The sequence below is a fragment of the Varroa destructor genome, unplaced genomic scaffold (genome assembly GCF_002443255.2).
Source record: "Varroa destructor unplaced genomic scaffold, Vdes_3.0 BEIS01000002.1, whole genome shotgun sequence".
Taxonomy (NCBI): Eukaryota; Metazoa; Arthropoda; class Arachnida; order Mesostigmata; family Varroidae; genus Varroa; species Varroa destructor.
Window position 1 is genome coordinate 58,258,810 of NW_019211455.1, and position 17,999 is coordinate 58,276,808.

General features: G+C 40.7%; 1 protein-coding gene and 1 long non-coding RNA gene across 12 annotated transcripts in view; one reads left to right on the forward strand and one right to left on the reverse strand.

Annotated features, from left to right (window-relative positions):
- LOC111244928 (inactive tyrosine-protein kinase RYK-like) overlaps positions 1-925 on the reverse strand; it is an 89,096-nt gene extending 88,171 nt beyond the window's left edge. For all 5 annotated transcript variants that reach the window (XM_086979561.1, XM_086979562.1, XM_086979560.1 and 2 more), the window contains exons 1-2: positions 786-925; positions 285-403 (exon numbers count right to left, since the gene is read on the reverse strand). The gene's annotated coding sequence lies outside the window, so the exon portion shown is untranslated. The remainder of the gene's footprint in view (positions 1-284; positions 404-785) is intronic.
- LOC111244797 (uncharacterized) overlaps positions 1-17,999 on the forward strand; it is an 84,674-nt gene that overhangs the window by 1,640 nt on the left and 65,035 nt on the right. For 2 of the 7 annotated variants that reach the window (XR_015320632.1, XR_015320636.1), the window contains exons 2-4: positions 813-10,509; positions 10,797-11,625; positions 15,450-17,086. This is a non-coding gene — a long non-coding RNA (uncharacterized LOC111244797). Of the gene's footprint in view, positions 1-812; positions 10,510-10,796; positions 11,626-15,449; positions 17,087-17,999 lie in introns of those variants that run through there. The other 5 variants (XR_015320635.1, XR_015320634.1, XR_015320633.1 and 2 more) reach the window with 5 other exon arrangements.

Below are 17,999 nucleotides of genomic sequence, written 5' to 3' on the forward strand. Positions count from 1 at the left end.
AAACTCTACAACATAGCTTATAATTCCACAGTGGTAATAAGTGAAACCTATATCTATATACATGAGTATGTTCCTTCGAGTGTTCGATGCTCGATAGAAAACAAGTTTGCATTAAGCGTTTAATTTTAAGCATGTATAATTACGAGGATGTATTGTTTTATTATACTATTGCTGTTTCTATTAGGGATTCGTTATAGACAAAACACTTTTAAGCAGGGAAATTTAACGTTATAGGTCTGATAGACCCGGTTAGGGCATCTATTGAAAGCAGCATCATTACGAACCATTCGCTGTATCTTTGTTTGTTCTTCCTGGGCTGATGCATGCGCAATAAGTCGTCGGTGCACGACGCGTAGATCTATTTTCGACTTTTCTTCCGTTCCTTGGCCTACTTATTCGTGTTCTAAAAGAACCGAGCACCTTAATTTAGACGCTGGCCGCGTAAGAGGTACTAGAAGTGGCACGACTGTTTGGCTATGCGAATTCACGTTTACTCAATCCTCTGGGAAACTCTTAAATTTTAGAGTGACGTGGAAATAGGCGATATAGAGAACGGCTGATGGTGCACGGGAGCTAAAGAGGAAGTACATTGGCCTAGAACATAATACTGCATGCACTCATATGCATATATATACTGCCGAGTTGTGTCAATATTGGGCTTGTTTGTTTTAACGTCCAAGCAGATCGATGCATGGCAGAAACTTGTCTCGATAAATTAATGGGAAAAATGTTGATACTATAAAGTTACAAGAAGACCAATAAAATGATTTGAAAGCAGAACTGACCTGGCAATGCATTTCGCTCATTTGCAGTATTTCAGCAAGAAGGACTCGAGTAGCGGAACTTCACTTGAATGTCGTCCTAGATGTGCTAGTAGCAAAAGCTAAAGAAGAACCTTTCGTACAAGCGGTCTCTCGAAAATCCCTATCGTGTCATGTCTTCTTGCCACGTTGGATCGCATACAAGCTGAGTAACAATGGTAGAACACTTCGGGGCTTTGGCCATAAAACACTATATATATATATATATATATATATATTTTTAGCCTAAAAGGTTGCTTTATAAAAGTTTTCGCCTAGACCCACCCATCCGTTTTCCTCCCTATTTGGAGGTGTTATGACATGAAAATTTGTCGTTAGCGAAACGTATCTCTTCAACCTAACTTCAGATTTGCTGCTTTTGAGACAGATATTTTTAACGCTGTAAAGAACAATTCAAATGGTCATCTAGAATAAAGTAAAGTATACGATTATGAACATACTTTTCATGGAAATATTTTTCAACTATTTAATTTAAATCCAACTATCGGTCTCCTGAATATGTGCTCGCTTTTAGTGCGTATATCATAATTTTAGAATTCCTCATAATCCTGTCACTTTAACAACGCAGTTCGGTTACCCTGCGAGCAATTGAATCCATGGCATGATTCAGTGCCCGAATGCGAATGGTGGAAAGTTGCATTCGTCTAGGCCATATAAGGTGGTAGCATTACTTGCCCCTCCGTCCTACTATAAGGCAATACATAGGCATTCAATTATTCCAGTTAATTATGCAATTATTTCGGAACTGATAGGGATACCGCATAGGAATGTATACTGGTGCGATACTAATGTTCTCGGCATTTGGTCTTTGGCAGACGCAATCAGTTGGTAAAAGAGTTGCCACCTTCTCTTTGTTGGAAAGCCTACGGAGGTTGTCACGAACATGCCCAACTACTCCATACGTAGCCCGTATGTAATACGCATTACAAAGAATCACAGCTTGCATAAATGAAATATGAATTAAAAGATTACGTTTTTTTTTTTTTTTTTTTTTTTTATTAAGTCAAGTACACGTGAATGTTAGTATGTCTAATTGAATTTCATGACGGCGGTATCATATGAAATAAGTTCCGTTCAACGTATTGCGAGAAGTTGCATCGCCGTTAGTTTTAGGGACCTCCATTTAGGAACGATATTTGAAATAACCTACGTGTATAATTGGTTCGATAGACGATCCGTTTTCAAGGATTGTTTATCATCAGTTTCAGTATATGTATTGGCGTTAACTCGTTAATCCTATTAATTACTCGTTTCGTTGAAGATCGAATTAATTGGAAAAGCAGAATTAAAGTGAGTCAGTTAGAAAGGAAGCCACATCCGTCTAAACGGGTCTTCTTCGCAAAGGTTGAACCTTCGAATGAAACTTTTGTAGTGATCCCTTCCTTTGTATTTCGCCTGCGTCACAGTACCGATGCACAAAGGTGCAACTGAATGTCATATCATAATAGTGTCTAGCTCAGCCCTCGACTCTCACTATATACCCTGTATGGCTGGCTTTGTGGTCGCTTATACACGATGAGGCGTTAACAGGACGCGGCTCTTTAGCGATAATCTCCTCGCAGCAGAAAGGGTCGCGGAAGTGTCATACCTTTTATCAGTCGCTTTGCGGCTTCTTTATTGTGTTCGTCATCGGTCGTGGAATTGCGCGTACATGTCTTTCACAGATTCACTGCCGTGCTTTATATTCGTACATACAAAGACAACGACGAATAACCGGATGAGCAAGTTACAGCAAACATTCATTGTCTGTATAACCTTTTAATCAATTCTGGTCAATGCTAATATTAGATTTATCGTGTCAGACAGATTCCGGCTGGAGGGAAGGAGTGTTGGTTCGGTCTCCTCGTTGATCTGATAATTCGTCGAGGATTAGTATAGTCGATACAATCACCTATACATTATGTACGTTTGATGGGGCTTCGTAGCACAAAATCTTCGTTCAAGATCTAGCCGTACTCTGAGCACTCAAGTGACGATAAGATGCAACCAATTTGACGTCTGTGTCCTTAATTCAGAAAGTCTGTTTAGGTCAAATTGAAACAAGGAATTATTCTTACGCTCATATCTTACTTAGGAGTTAATTATTTTGTAAAAGATATCTCTGCATCGGGTCTAATCGTTAGTGGTCATTAAGAACATGTCCGGCGTCCCTTCCATTCAATTACGTTATTGTAATTTCTAAAATGACAATTATTTACCATAATATTCAAAAGGGTTTTCAGCGCCCCTGTTTGACGAGAATCAACTTTTCCTAGGACGATCGTGCGTCATCCACAATCGCCGATCCCTCTTCATACGGGCTCTTTAGCCATCCATTCGACTCCGAATGCTGTGCTTGCTTGCTTGCTTGCCTGCCTGCCTGCCTGCCTGCCTGCCTGTTTGTCTCATATCTCAGAGGAGTTGAGAACCTGTAACCGGCAGCTCACCCAAAAGCTCAGTGCAGTCGCCTCGTTCACTTCGTGAAACCTGAGATGTGCTTGGTACACCTCATTGCGCCCGTTCCGTCGTAGCCAGCTTACGGGGTTTACCGTCGAAGCTAGAGGTTGACCATGTTTTCACACAGCTTGCCAACGTCTCCCTGTGGAGCTGTCCACAGCCGGCTAGCCTGCTGTAGTCGTACACAAACAGGCCACGCAACGCCTGGCCACTCAGCTTAATCTGCTTGCCGTCGAAGTGAAACTTCGAGGTTGGCCCATTGCAGTTTGCCGATCGCCCCTGTTGGCCATCTACCCCTCGTTTCAGTAGCCGAAGTAGTCTTTCTAAGAATGCACTTATCACCAGCTCTAGTCACTCGATGCGGGCTCGTTCGACGGCTGCAACCTCGTAGCTAGAGAGGGCGGTTCGTGGCATCTTCCCGCGAGATCCGGTTACGTTCTATTCGGAAAACGCGGCCGTACGATTTCGTCAAACGCTTACTGGGAATACGGTCAGTCATCCGCTAGGCGTGTACCCCTATATACATGCCGATTATGTAAGAGCTTAGGGGTCAAATGATTCTTCTATTATTTCAGCTAGAAGACAGTGGGCAGTAGTTGTACTAAGGCAAAACGCTACCGTTCGATAGAAGACCGAGGGCTTGATTGTGTCATTTCTATTACTAGCACAACTGAAGCTGCGTATGTACACGTTGTGATAGCCTTTCAACCAGGTTTACTCTAGATTAACTGATTGAACAGATTGAAATGCCACTGATTCTGATATCGGCAAAAGCGCACATAATATAGGTTGCTTAATATTACAATGTCAGCCCGACCAAAATGGAATAATAACCCATGATCAGGAACCGAACAACATTGAGCCCGACCGTCGTATAAATGGGCATAGCCGGTTCCCATGCATTCACAGTTTTATTATTACAAATGAATAGTACATATTTGTTTATACCTTTCTAGTTTAATTCCTGCCTTTATATGGATTTGTTGCGAGAGCTTCCGGAGTTCGAAGGATCCTCTATCAAACTCGGGAAATGGTTTTTGTTTGTTAGACGGATATAGCGGGAGCCTTGGAGATAGACGACTTTCTTTATCTAGCATTAATGAATGGGCCAATTTTACATTAGTGTGGTATTGGATACTTGAGGCAATTCTCTCTAAAACCCAGGAGCGTTTATTAGAAACTACACGCGTATTGTTTATCTCCTTGTCTACGCATGCGTAAATTACATGAAATTTTATAGTAAAAAAATTGTCCTATGGTAAATAGAAACAAACGAGAAAAAAATGTTAAAGTTGGTTATATTTAAACATGTAAAGAAGTACAACGAAAGCTTAGTCGTAAAGAGAGACGTTAATGTAATATTGGTGGGCGAAAAGTTGCTTAAGGATTAGTTTGATCGTGTTTATATCAAGAAGTAGCTCCGGTAAGCGAATCATGATCGCGGCGAAAACAATGGCACGCTCTGAAAAATCTGAGTATATTCAATACGCTCATAATAATAAAAAGATAAATCTATTTGTGAGAAAACAGTCCTGTTGGTCAAATAACACATTTTCCGATGATTCGAGTTTTACGTCTGGTACTGCGTTAAGCACCGCAATAACAATAATCGTTTATGTAATAGTGCAGATATTTATAACGGGACGCCGTACTAGATAAATTCTCACCGTTAAACAACTGTGCCGCGTTATGTTTTCTTTTTGCAAAAAAAGAAATGCTGAGAAATATATCTCACTAGACACGGTTGACTTATAAGGTATCATTATAAGGACAATGTCGTGTTGTCACTCGCGTCAACATGCATGCATTATTTTTTTTATGAGTAACTAACCGACCGTTCAGCCGTGAATACATGTAGAGGGTCGCAAGAAGAGACCACTAAAATGACAAATGCGATCACCGGTACCCACTTCAATCGGGTATATCATACGAGAATATATGTATAATAAATATATCACAATTTATGTGTATTAATGGGAAACATATTATGTAGAGCAAATTCGTGTAAGTACTGCGATGTGGACGGCTAGAATCAGTTGAAAGAGGCCAAGGGGTTACTGATATAAGTCCTATTAGCTTCGTATATAACACAGCATATGGTAAGAGAGGAGAGTTTAAAATCTAAAATTTAATTTTAAGAAAATGCCGCACAGTATACCCATTTAGATAGAGAAATCTTTAGAGCTTTGCATACCAAAAGCACAAGTACAAAAGGCCTCGAAGGGTCTAATTAAAAAATGATCCTTCAAAAGCAAGAGTTCTGCGCGGGCAGTACGGGGGTGAAAAATGTGCTGACAGCCTTTCTAATAAAAAAAAAACATTTTTCACAGACTTTTCTTCGTGACGCTGGGAAATATTTGTGACTTCACACTTATCTTCTCATTAGGGAGTTTTCTTGGGTATCTCGGTTGGATTTTCGACATTTTGCCCTTTTTCAGGTCGCATACGTTTCAAACTTCAATCTCGCATGAACAGGAGTCGTCTAGAATAAGCACTATAATGGTGGTGCAAATCGTGATTAGCTGCCACCGGCCGTAGAGGCTCTGACAACTCGGATACTCTGCAGGCCATCTGTAATATGCCTTTCATATATGAAAACAACGTTTTTCGTAATCAGTTCAGATATGTAAATGGGGTTCCGGAGTATTGCCTATACCCAGTTCCCAAGAGCTATTTTGCAAAAAAGTAACTGATTCTCATTATGTACATGATTTACTGCAGAATCAACAGCGTAAACCTAACATTTATAAATATTTTCTTGCTTAACTCTTGTTACAATAGAGCTCTTGCTGTTTAGACCAATGATTTAGATTTGTTTGACTTTGCCCACTTTATAAAATCGTTATTGCATTACCATCATAAACACGAAACTGTATTTCAAACAAAGGAAAACAAGGAAGAGTATTTGACGCGATACCATAATGCCATATCTTTATTGGGTTATTAAAAAAGCTATTTGCCGTCTTTCTAGCTAGCTGGTTCTAAAGTTAAATATCTTAAGTAATAAGAGACCCATTGGGTTGGCATTTGCAGGCTGCAGTTTGACTGAGGTAGATACGCTAAGTGACGGAATGCCTTTATTCGGACATATAAAAGAACACCTTGGGTATATAACTATTTTATTAGAATAAAAATACGAATGGTGTCCATGCCTATGAAATTTGTTCTGTTTATGATCAAGATGCATTATGTAAAGAAATGGCCCAAATACAGTTCCATTCTTTTTATTCTAAAAATTTCTCTCGTAGTAGTGGTCGACCAACTTCGAAAAAAAGTTAATGGAAGTATTGTAAATGTTGAGCAAAACCGGCACGTACATAGTCATAATATTGCCAAGAAACTTCTAAACCGCTTGAAAAGAGTGAACTAGAAAAAAACTTGATGTTTGGGTGTCACACGAATTAAGGCTAACGAGTCAACTCAATGGTACTTTCATTTAAGAAACTCCAGAGACGCAATGAAACCGAGGAGCTTCTAAAGCGGCTGATCACGAATAATAAAAACTAGATTACATACGACCATAATGTGCAAATTAAAAAATGTGCTATGCAATCAGTAGCAAACCGCAGACTGACGTCAAAGAAGATAAAAAGTCAAGAAAATTAACTATTAACGAAACACAAGACTTGACTGAGATAGTCTACATTATTGCAAGTTTTCACGCGGCTTCTGAAAAATCCGGAAAAGATTGAGAATACTCAATAAGTTTATATTTATACCGCTAAAAGAATCAGGTATCAGAATGGCTTCAGAAGCCATTCTTGATAAACTTGAATATATAGAGAAATTAACGATCGTATTGAAGTGTTCAATCGGATCACTCAGCTAAGCTCGATCAGTTAGTCTTGTTAAGACCTTCTGGAAAACGGCCAAAAAGCTTTTTTGGACTATTTGGCCGTTTTGTACCCTTGCATTTTTGAGACTTGAGCCCACCAGCAGTCCAGAATTGAATGTCTCTGGAATTTTTGCCTTTAGCTTACCCTGGACAAGATTGCCTAGTACAGGATTGCTATTTAAAGGTTAGTTGCGGATCAAAGTGTGAATATTTTGAAAGTGATTAGTAAGTGGTTTACATTCCGAAATGAACCTGCAATCGCGGTAGATGGTGGGGATACTGAGTAAACATGACCGTGAGATATAGGACTTCGAAAGTGCAAGGTATTTTCGCCGAAATATTTGTTTTTGCTTAGAAAGAGCTTACTTGAATAATTTGGAATATAGAAGTACCGTCTTATACACCGTAAATCTTGATGAAAAGTCAAGTTTCAAACTTAGAGAAGCTTGCAATCCTCAAGTTTGTCACACTTCTACCATATCCACTTAGGAGAACGCAAACAGTTGTTTAAATTCTAATCAGCAGGCAACAAATGTTCATAGGAAATGTTCTTCCTGCGCTATAAAAAGATGAAATATGCTTCCTTTATTTAATATTCGGATTATCTCGCACAGAATCTATTTTAATATAAAGCTATCAAAGTGATTAAAGTTTTCCTAAAGAGTCGACCTTAAATTTGTTGGAATCATGTGTTAGGGTAGCTATGGCTGCTATAACCCGCAAGGGTATATCAGGTAGCTTATGGCTATCTGCAGGACTGCTAAACGACGATCACGCACGGGTTCAGCATCGTCTGCTCTAAGGCTCTTTTCCTAAATCGATAGCAAAACGGATGCATTAAAAGATCGCTGAATTAGTAGATTTAAGATAAGATTTATTGAATCATTGTGAAAATAGCAACAAGACTAATCACATGACTCGTTTCGCGTCAAAAACGAATAGATTATCTGAGGTTAGTTCTAAATAATCGTATGATGAAGATGTCATGACGGAGCACTAAGACTATACGATCGTACGTACATTACGATTGCATCTTCCCACTTAGCCGTTTTTTTTTTTTTGTTTGTTTTTCATATCGGAAACGCTTTAAATATTTTTTTTTAAACAATGTAGTGCTGCTAAGCAATTCAGATGATGTCAACCACAGGAAATCAAAAGAAGGATACTACTGGTCACGTTCTTGTCGCGCATTACTTAACTGAATTAATCTTGTATATTGAGATGTTAAAAAGGTACTGACAAATTTTGAGCCAACGCTGAAACAAATATTTTTTTCACGTTTCAAAATAAAATTGCCAAACTGAATATGTGCCAACTCGATCGTTGGTTGGTATCCTTTCATTTTTTTTGGTACCTTAATAAAATCCCATTATTTTAAAAGTTCTATGATTTTTTAATTGAAACATCGTAACAATCAAGCGAGTTCTACAGAGACCAGAACGAAGGATAGTTTTATGATCAGATTCCTTCAGTTTTTGCTGGGTGATTAAATACATATGTGGTCGGACGAAGATGCCTTTTCTGTTCATTGGTTGTGGTCGATTTTTCCAGAGACTTCTTGTAATTTTATTTTTAGCCGTTGACAATAGAGATTCAAGTCTGTTCTTTTTCCCGTCTCAGTTTCGATTTTGTTAAAGATTTTTTATTTGCGCATTATTGTCTCTTCACTGTTTGTGGTCAACAGCTTTAGAAACGCCTCAGTCTTTTGGGCTTCGGTAAAATTTCTCAGGTGAAAATGCCATTGGGTTAACTATTTAGCGTCAATTCATGTGGCGCCCAAACATTGAGCTTTTTTTTGGCAGCGTGCTCTCTTCAAATGGTTTGAAACTGTTTGGAAATAGAAAATAATAAGTTCCCATGACTACTTACATGGTGATGTTGCTCAACCTTTAACCAATAACTTTATCACCTTCTTCCATATTTGATCGACCGCTACGAGGAACATGTTTCACACAGAAATTTCCAGAGTAAAAGCGACAAAATTATCGTTGGGCCATTTCTTCTGATAACGCATCTACCAATAATTTTTTATATTCCTGTACGACCTTTGTGTCATTATCATAGTAGACTTGTAAAATATAAAAATATTTTGCAGATATTTCATTAATCTTCCAGGCATCCTACTATCTATCGCCTGCCATAGTTAGGAACAGGTGGTAATCTAGGTTCAAATCCGGGCGTTAACACGGTTTGCTTCGTGTCTGAAGCTAGCCATTTTAAGTAATATTTAGCAAATCAAATATCGGACGTGTTGCACGGAAAATATGATTTGAATTGCACTAAGAAACATTCATAATCGCCTCGTTAATTAATAAGCCAGAATTTCATTTATTAAGGAGGGCTAATGTAATATTCACTAAAGTATCATCACTGCCAATACTAACAGCAACGGCATGTCATCGTTATATCAACCCCATCATCGATGGCCCCTGTCGATGGGTTCTCGCTTTCTAAGAGCAAGCTAATCCACTTCCCACTCATTTCTTTTCTATCGCCATCGTTGCAGTTGTCACGACCATCGTCGCCGTCCCCAGCCGACGACTCAAGTGCAAAGTCTTCCCAAAAAAACTTAAGTGCGCACGATACACCACCATCTGAAACTGACAGATAGCCTTAGACCTGATCCGAGCGAACAGAGGTTAACTAAAGGGCCTCACCCCGTATGACGCGAGTATTCATGCTCGTGCCTTAGCGGGAATAGTCCTAGCGAAAAATCGAAGGTAGAGAAACCCATAGAAAAAGCGAGAATATGATTCAAAGCTGGTAGCTACTCGTGATGATGATGGTCGAAACCACGATAGTAATGCTGATGACAAAGCATCGAGCACGATATAGTGCAGAGAGAGAGAGAGCGTAAAATGGGGGAAGTAGCGTTGTGTTTGTATGGAATGAGTGACGGATAAGTGGAGAAAGGCCTCTCATCAGCGGGAAATGACTGCGAAATTGGAGAGAAATGGGGCATACGAGACCACTTACGAGCGATCAGGCGTATCAGCGGCGCATGGAGGCTCAAGTACAGTCACCACTTATTGCACTCACTCAGTTACTCACTCTACTAGTCAGAATGAAGCAGGGAGTTGCGACGCAGCAGGCGAGTGACACGCGCGTTGTGGGTCACACCTCTGTCTATACGCGTCTATTTCAACGGCTGAAACCTACTGCTAGTTGCCATTAGCATTGCGTTGCTGGAAGAGGGCACTAGTTCTGCTTCACCCGTATTCGAGTACAGCAGAACATCACCAAAGATGCCTATGGCGCATTTGACCCTCCTGAGATGTGTCGAACAGATAGAATGTTCGCTATGCTGTTGGTGTTTTGGCCTTCACCCGTTGCTTTCGTTGGTGAGATTGTTTTCGGTATTTGCTTTCGGGATCATCATCATCTTCATCGAACGGAGCATGTCAGGGAGGAGAGAAAGTAAGTAAGCCGTTGGTCAATGCTATCTAAGTCCGACTGATTGCCTCTAGCAATCGTGACCGGTGATGCTATCCACAAGCACAGCGGAGTATAGGCATTAGTTTTAGCACACGGTATAGCGTCTATGCCATAGGTAACAGCAGCACTAGGTGTATTGTGCATATGTGCATCTATATTTGTACTAGAAGTCTATAGGGATACACATTGGTATTTAGAACCACTTCTAGTCATTGGGTACAATGGATTTTTTCGCTTGCATTTGTTTGCATGCGTATTTTTCACCATAGTAGGCATTGGGGACGAGGTTGGCATAAGCTTCGTAAGGGCGTCTTACGATTAGAGCGCCATTGGAAGCAGGAGGACCTACCGAGAAATAACGCGGGTTGAGATATCACGCCCACCAACGCGAGTGTACTGGAAGCATGTGCGTTTGCAGTCGGTAACGCACATATCGCTTGGCTAGCCACTAGGTAGCCCATTAATGCTGCGTGGTGCTAAAGAACAAGCTGGCGAGCGAAAAGCAATTTCATCCTCGAAGCTGTCCATGTATGGGAAAAAGAAAGAATGGGTATGTGTCGATGTGTCAACTCAAGTGTAAGTGTTTCTAATGAGTTTTGCACAAAAACAGAAAGACAAGGGGCACGCAAGCCACGGGCCCAAGTCGGGAATGGGACAGGAATTTGTCTTCAGAGGCAAGCCCTATTCAGGTCTGCTGAAGCCGCTGCGTGAGCAACTTCGAGTCCGCGAGGTGCAGAGGTAAGAGCAAATCTATTATAGATACAGCGCGCGGTGTTTAACCATCCAGTGAATGCGCCGCTGGATCGCCTACAGGCGATGTTGAGTCATCCGGACTCACTCCGACCACACGCACAGTCGCGCACACAGAAGGAATGAACATTGTTGGCTTCAAAGCCAGGGATGTGCTGTTTGCACCTTTAGAGCTATAGCACATAGGAGATTTGTATATCGGCGAATTTTACCGATATTTAAATAGGGTCGAGGCTGGCCATCTCAAGAATAAACAGCTTATTGCCGACTTGGTTTGTACCTGTCCTGAAGGACACTACAGGAAAACAACGGAAAACAACCGAAGAAGAACGACAGCAAGCAGAACAGGTATGTACGAAGGTAGTACCTGATGCATTGAGGAAGCATTGCAAGAGTGAGAAGCGGACTGTTTCATAGTTTATTTTGCCTTTTGATTAAATTTTGTAATAGTATAATACTAGATTGCTTTTTGACAGTGGCCAGATGACATAAAATGCAAACGTTTGCTTTTAGCTACATCGCTGCTTACTTACCTTGTTTGATGATAAATATATTCAACCCTTTTCTTCATCTATTTTAACCGATGTTTCGCTAAAGCTGTCTTGCAGAATAAAAGGACCATCATGTAGAAGCAGCCTTGCCGAACACTAACTACAAAAATGCACTAAGCAGCACAAATTAGATTGATACTATTTTTCTTAGTAAAACCAATGGATCCAAATATATGCTCGAAATTAGTGTACATTGCATAACTTGAACACTACATATTAAATGTTAACGTGTTAAGTCGAACTGATTTATATGAAACCCCATAAAAAGAGCGTACTAAAGGAATGCGACACATCATATATATATATATATATATATCTTTTCGAAGAGTTGGCGAATACCCGGCCTCATATGTAAACATTTGTCACGACATCAGATTTTTTAGCTACAAAAAAACCATTCCGTTCGCACTCCTCTTTGTCCCTGATCCTGAGTCACTATTTTCTTTAATTAACTACTTCAATAATATTATATTTTAGTTTACTGTCACTATCTGTAGTTGATCATGTGTTTTGAAGGCACGCTAAAAAGGACTCTTTCTTCAACAGAAGACACGGTGAAGCTGTGTCGCGTATCATAATATTCATTAGCTTATGTAAATAGGAAGAAGGAAGAAGACATATTGTTATTCTAACTAATTTAATGTGCATTAGACAAGGATATAATTTTGTTTCCATATATACATGACGTTTATATACCAATGTGGTTCTTGGTAGGTGCTACGAGCGTAAGAAATTATCAGATCTTGGGCCCAAGCTCAATGCCGTATTACTATGTTATGAAACGCTTAATACATCTTTGTTGTAATGTAGACAATAGGAGCCGTGATTATTGGCTGAAGCAAGCGAATGTGGCGTATATGCTACGAAAGGCAGAATGACTATTTGTCCTAATATGAAGGCTTGTGTATGATTAAACTCAACGAATTAGAACATGGGAACTTGCTTTATCGACGTCTCTGCGTAGTATAGAGCGAAACATATTTAGACTTATCTAGTCTTCTATTATCTATAACCTTCTGTTACTTGACTCTTATATAAAATAAAAATCGAGTAACAGATAAAAACAAAGGACATTAATTAGCCCCTTGCGCCCATATTCTTCTAACGGTATTTAGTTTGTGTTACCTCTACCAGCAGATGTGCCCCCCATCTCAACGACTCTACAGGAGCAAAATGTGAGCTATGAATAAAGTAAACTATATCGTTGATCTATCATCAGCTCAATGATGGCATAGGATGCACTGAAGATAGCTATCGTATTTTGACCTGAATAAACCACAACGAACTACGCGATAATATTTACTCAATCGACTTTGGTCCACTAACCATCGTCGTCTTCAACTCCCACTTAGAATCATTAAGGGGCCGCGGCACAAAAAGTAAACGTCTTTAGGTGAACCCAATCTTAGGCAAAGAGAAAACCCATTACATTTTTTTATCTCATTATTTAGTGAAAACCAAAGATGTTGTCGTTGCCTTCATAATGACTGAGTCTGTTTGCTAACCATGTAAGTTACCAACTTAATTATCATGGTTAGAGGCATCGCATTGTTATTCTAAAGCTTACTCAGCCGTATCTTGTAACATGGTCTGCGTCCTTTTTGCACTGCCAAACTCATGCTATCTGTCTACGAATATGTATTGATCACTCTGTTACTGCGTGCAGTGGCCTGTCGCAGGTCTGTCGATAACGAATAGGCGGCCTTTTCACAAACGACATTAGACATCTGATGGTTCTGACACTCTCTCCAATCCCTCTGACCTGGAAAGCGACGCCAACGATTCAAAACTACAATCGCTTGTTGATCTGTTTCCGTTCGCCCACGGGCCACCATTTGTAGACCACTACTGACTGACCAAGAAAAACCCTCATCTATATAGTTGGAAAGTATTTTTATCGATGTGAAACGGCTTAGTGCTTTTTAGAGATTACTTTATGAATAGTCATTTCTATTTCATTGAACTATTTTCTTAAACGTAGGCGACCACGGCCGAATTAACGAAGTTCTAGCGCAATCCTATGGTTAAAAACGCGTTCGTATAGCTTGTCTGAACTGTCGCATTTTGTATTTCTAGACCACCGTATCCTCGCTCAGTTGACTTGCTGTATTCTATCTCACATCTTACAGCAGAGGGTTTTAAAAATATCTAGTTATTGCGGTCAATGCATTTGTGTTTACGACATTAATTGGACGAGACATAGATCGACAAACCCAATTACCGAACGAGTATCTGGTGCAATTTTGTCCCATGGGTTTGTAAGCTTATCCGTCCGAAGTGTTGTGAACGTAGAGAAGATATTGAGGCTTCGTCAAGGCCGTGCCGCAGCCTTCTTCAGCTGTTTGTCTGAACTTAGGACGTCTCTTTTTGCAAGAAGATAAACATTTCGATATTTGAGTATTCTTATAGTATCGGAAATGTTATGGGATGTTTTGGAAAATTGTTCAAAGGTTCTTCGAGAACTATCGTTCATTTGAGAAGGGCAAGTACAGGTTCTGACTGTAGAGACAGATCGGACCATGCAGAGAGAATCCGGTATATACGAGACGATTGCAGGTGATCAGTGCATCATTTTCACAAGACACATCGTTCCACGACCATGGACTGCAAAAGTATGACATGTTTCGCGTTAAACCCGAAGGGGAAATATGTAACCATTAAGGCCTTTATCTTGTACTGTCGAAGGCTTATTATGGAGAACTGTATAATACAATATATTCGTTTTCATGTTAACTAATGCACAAGGCCAGCTGCTCTATTGACGAGCAGCGACGTAGAATAATACATTGCGTCCTATTATACGAAACTGCGACGAAATTGGAACGATGCAAACAACTGACTTCTCAACTAACGTACTCGAATTGAATAGGAATAGCTTTCTCGATCCCTTATTGCCTTTTCTGTTCTAATGGTCAACGGTCGCTGTTAATAATAACAATAATAAACATGAAGTTTATGCGATAAGGCTAAATGTCCATACACACATTCATATCGAGTGTGCTCAAAAGGAATTTGTCTTTCAGTAGCTAGCGTACGCCATTTACGTGTAACTAAACCGCAAAGCGTTTACCGTTATTACAAACAAACCAGGCATCAGTACGCAGGTACTTCAATTGTCCTAGACGTGCTTCACCGTAGAAATAGTTTCCTGTGGCATCGATAACGTACTGCTGATTTTTTGCAAAACAAATGTATTCTAAAAGTCTAGTCTATGCTCATTATAACGCTCCGATAAAGGCGACTCTTGTAGATGAATGGGCGAGCACCACAGGGGTATGCAGCCAATCTTGACCCCACAGACAAGTATTACAAACAAAGAAATATCGAACCGTAAAGTGAACAGCTGCGTCGGTATGCTCATCAGGAAAAACATTTTCGACCCAAAGTTAGCATACTGAAGCATAACAGTAGCGACAGGAATACGTCAGGGATGAAGATGTAACGATTTAACCGTATGCTACCGTCGTGCGACAGACGGCTTCGAAATAATTTGATTTTTACGATTTTCTTCTAAAACTATGATAGGAAATGTATTAAATATGCTTTTTGAAATTATCGCTCAATTTATTACCCCTATGCTGCTGACTGGCCCAACTTTTAATTAATTTACTGTGTTAACAGGCATTGACGAGAATCGGCAACAGCTGGTAGCAATAGCTACCGCGTCGGCCCTCGTAGTACCACAATACAGACGTTTCATTGACGTGAAGTCGTGCTAACGAGTTACTGACTTCAAACATAACGACAAGGACAAGAAAATCAATCGACGCGGGGACTGGTCGGGAAATTACCATCGACATACTTGTACCTATTTCAAACTGATTTGCAAGTTCTCTTTTAAACAACTTGGAGAGAGAAAGAGGCTAATCGATGATCGGAGCCGCGTCGTGAGATATGCGATCGTTAGCTCTGTATTTGAGATGGTAGGCAGAAAACTCTTATGTACATAATTTAGAAATAAACGGGCCGTGCTCATGCTAATGACGTTAGTGCATCCTAAACGTCGATTAAGTACCGAAGGCTCACTTACACCTTTACTTCGATACGCTTATAGCCCAAACGTTGCTTATCTTTGGACTTGCCTAAATACTGCGGAAAGCAGTACTCCAAATTTAAAGATCCCCCGTAGATATAAGCTATTGTTTATCATTTGTTTTTACTACAATATGTACATAGCTGTGAAAGGTGCTAACGTTTACAGACATACCGTCGGTCGAAAAAGCAGCGCTGCTCAACAGTCAACACAACTTCAAGGTGTACTCTATATGACGGAGACACTTGACTTTTGGGACACAGTATTTCGAAAACTATACTTAAATTAACTAACCGTAACCTCAAGCGCTCTCCATGCAGCATAGAGACGAAATCACAGACTACTGCGCTTTTGTAGACATAACCAATAAATTAATGTTTCAGTAAAGGTTAAGCCAGTAGTTCCAATAGCAGATCCTTAGTTATTTCAGGCTCCCTCAAAAGAACTACTGGACTATACGCGCGATCGTCTCACTTTTACGGACTTGTTCTTGATTTAAACACAGCCAAACCCAACAATCGTCTGTTTCACTGTAGGTAGTGCAGCCTCTAACTAAGATTTATCTTATCTGCGAACGAATTTGAGTTTAATACACGATTTACGTCAAGCGCACAGTTCCCTGACCCGTAAGCAGTGGGAGTCCCGTCTCACTCTTTGCCTTCTTTCGCGCACTTTTCTGGTATGTGGAGGTTGAAGGTGCTCCTTATCTTTAACTGCCCACACCGACCCAGGCAGGTATAACAGGTACGTAGCTGTATGTGCATAACTGGCTGTGTATGGACATATGGGGTTGAGAGTGTGAGTGCTGAACCTGTCTATGTGGGCTGGGTGCTGAAACTACGCGAAGAGTGGCGTGAGCGACGTGGTCTGTTGGTTTATGCGGTGGGGCGAAGGTTGCTTTTTAATTTTTCGAGCCTCAATGATGATGGCGGTTATATACGAACTAGCCGCGAATAACGAACTACGAGTTCACGAAGCCGGCTGGATGATCGCTTTCTGCCCGAGTACAAAAGTGAACCCGTAAACTGGGAGAGCGAAAAAGAGTCTGAAGGAGGGAAAAAGTCCGTTGGATGTATGGCTGCTGCTGCCGCCGCTGTTGCGAATGCCGTGGCAATCGAGGAGTAGATCGAGTCATGGCTTTATGGAGGGAAAGGAGGGATATTCCGTACCTACGGCGCTTACTCGTGTTGGCCATCGCCTGCGTAAAGAAGTACGCGCGCACACATGTGGCAATATTATATATGCACATATACGAATCACATGTATGCATAAAAGCGTCGTAGATAAGTGCAGAGCAGTTCTTCCTTCTAGGAATATGCATACACGGACAGACAGACGAAGGAGACGACCCGGCCGCCGCTCAATGGAACCTGCACGTGAAGTACGGACGGAAGGGGCAAGAAAGCTAGCCAGGGCAAAACCGACCGAGACATCGGCTTGAGACGCATGAACGCCGGACACGGCCAGGGCAAACACCAGAACTCGCAGTAACTGCGGTAGTATTGGGAGCGGAATGCATTGTGATGTTTCAACAGCGGTAAGCAGTAGGAGTGGTAAGAGCATTTCAAGAAAAGCCCATCCTGCTTCAGAAGAAGACTGGTAACCAGTCATACCCAGCCACGGCGTAAATCTTCATATGCTGCTGATAGTATATGAAGACGGTCAGCACTCAAAGGTACCTATGCTGGGTTTCTACAAACGTCAAGTGGCTTTGCTCTTTATCTTTTCAATGGTACTCTACAGTAGGTATGAGGATCTTCTTAATATTACTCATCTGACGAATTTATGAACAGCGTACCTATTTGTATTGTGTATGCATTTGCGTAAATACATATTTGAAGTTTAGCTATTTGGCTGAATCAGAGATCTGTGTATAGCGTTCTCTGATATGCAATAGGTTCAAATGGACAAACGCAATGGCGCTTCACAACGACCTTCTACGGATGTAGAAAGGAACATATTAAGTTGAACAAATGCTCCGTATTTTTAGGTCTGGTACTTAGCCCGTTAAATTTCGTATTAAATGGCTGGCTTTCAGTATGAAATAAACTGTGCCTTCGCTCCTGTCGAACCTAGACTCAGATATCGCTAACTTCACTAGTGCACCATCATGGGGACCGAAATTAACGTAGTATGAT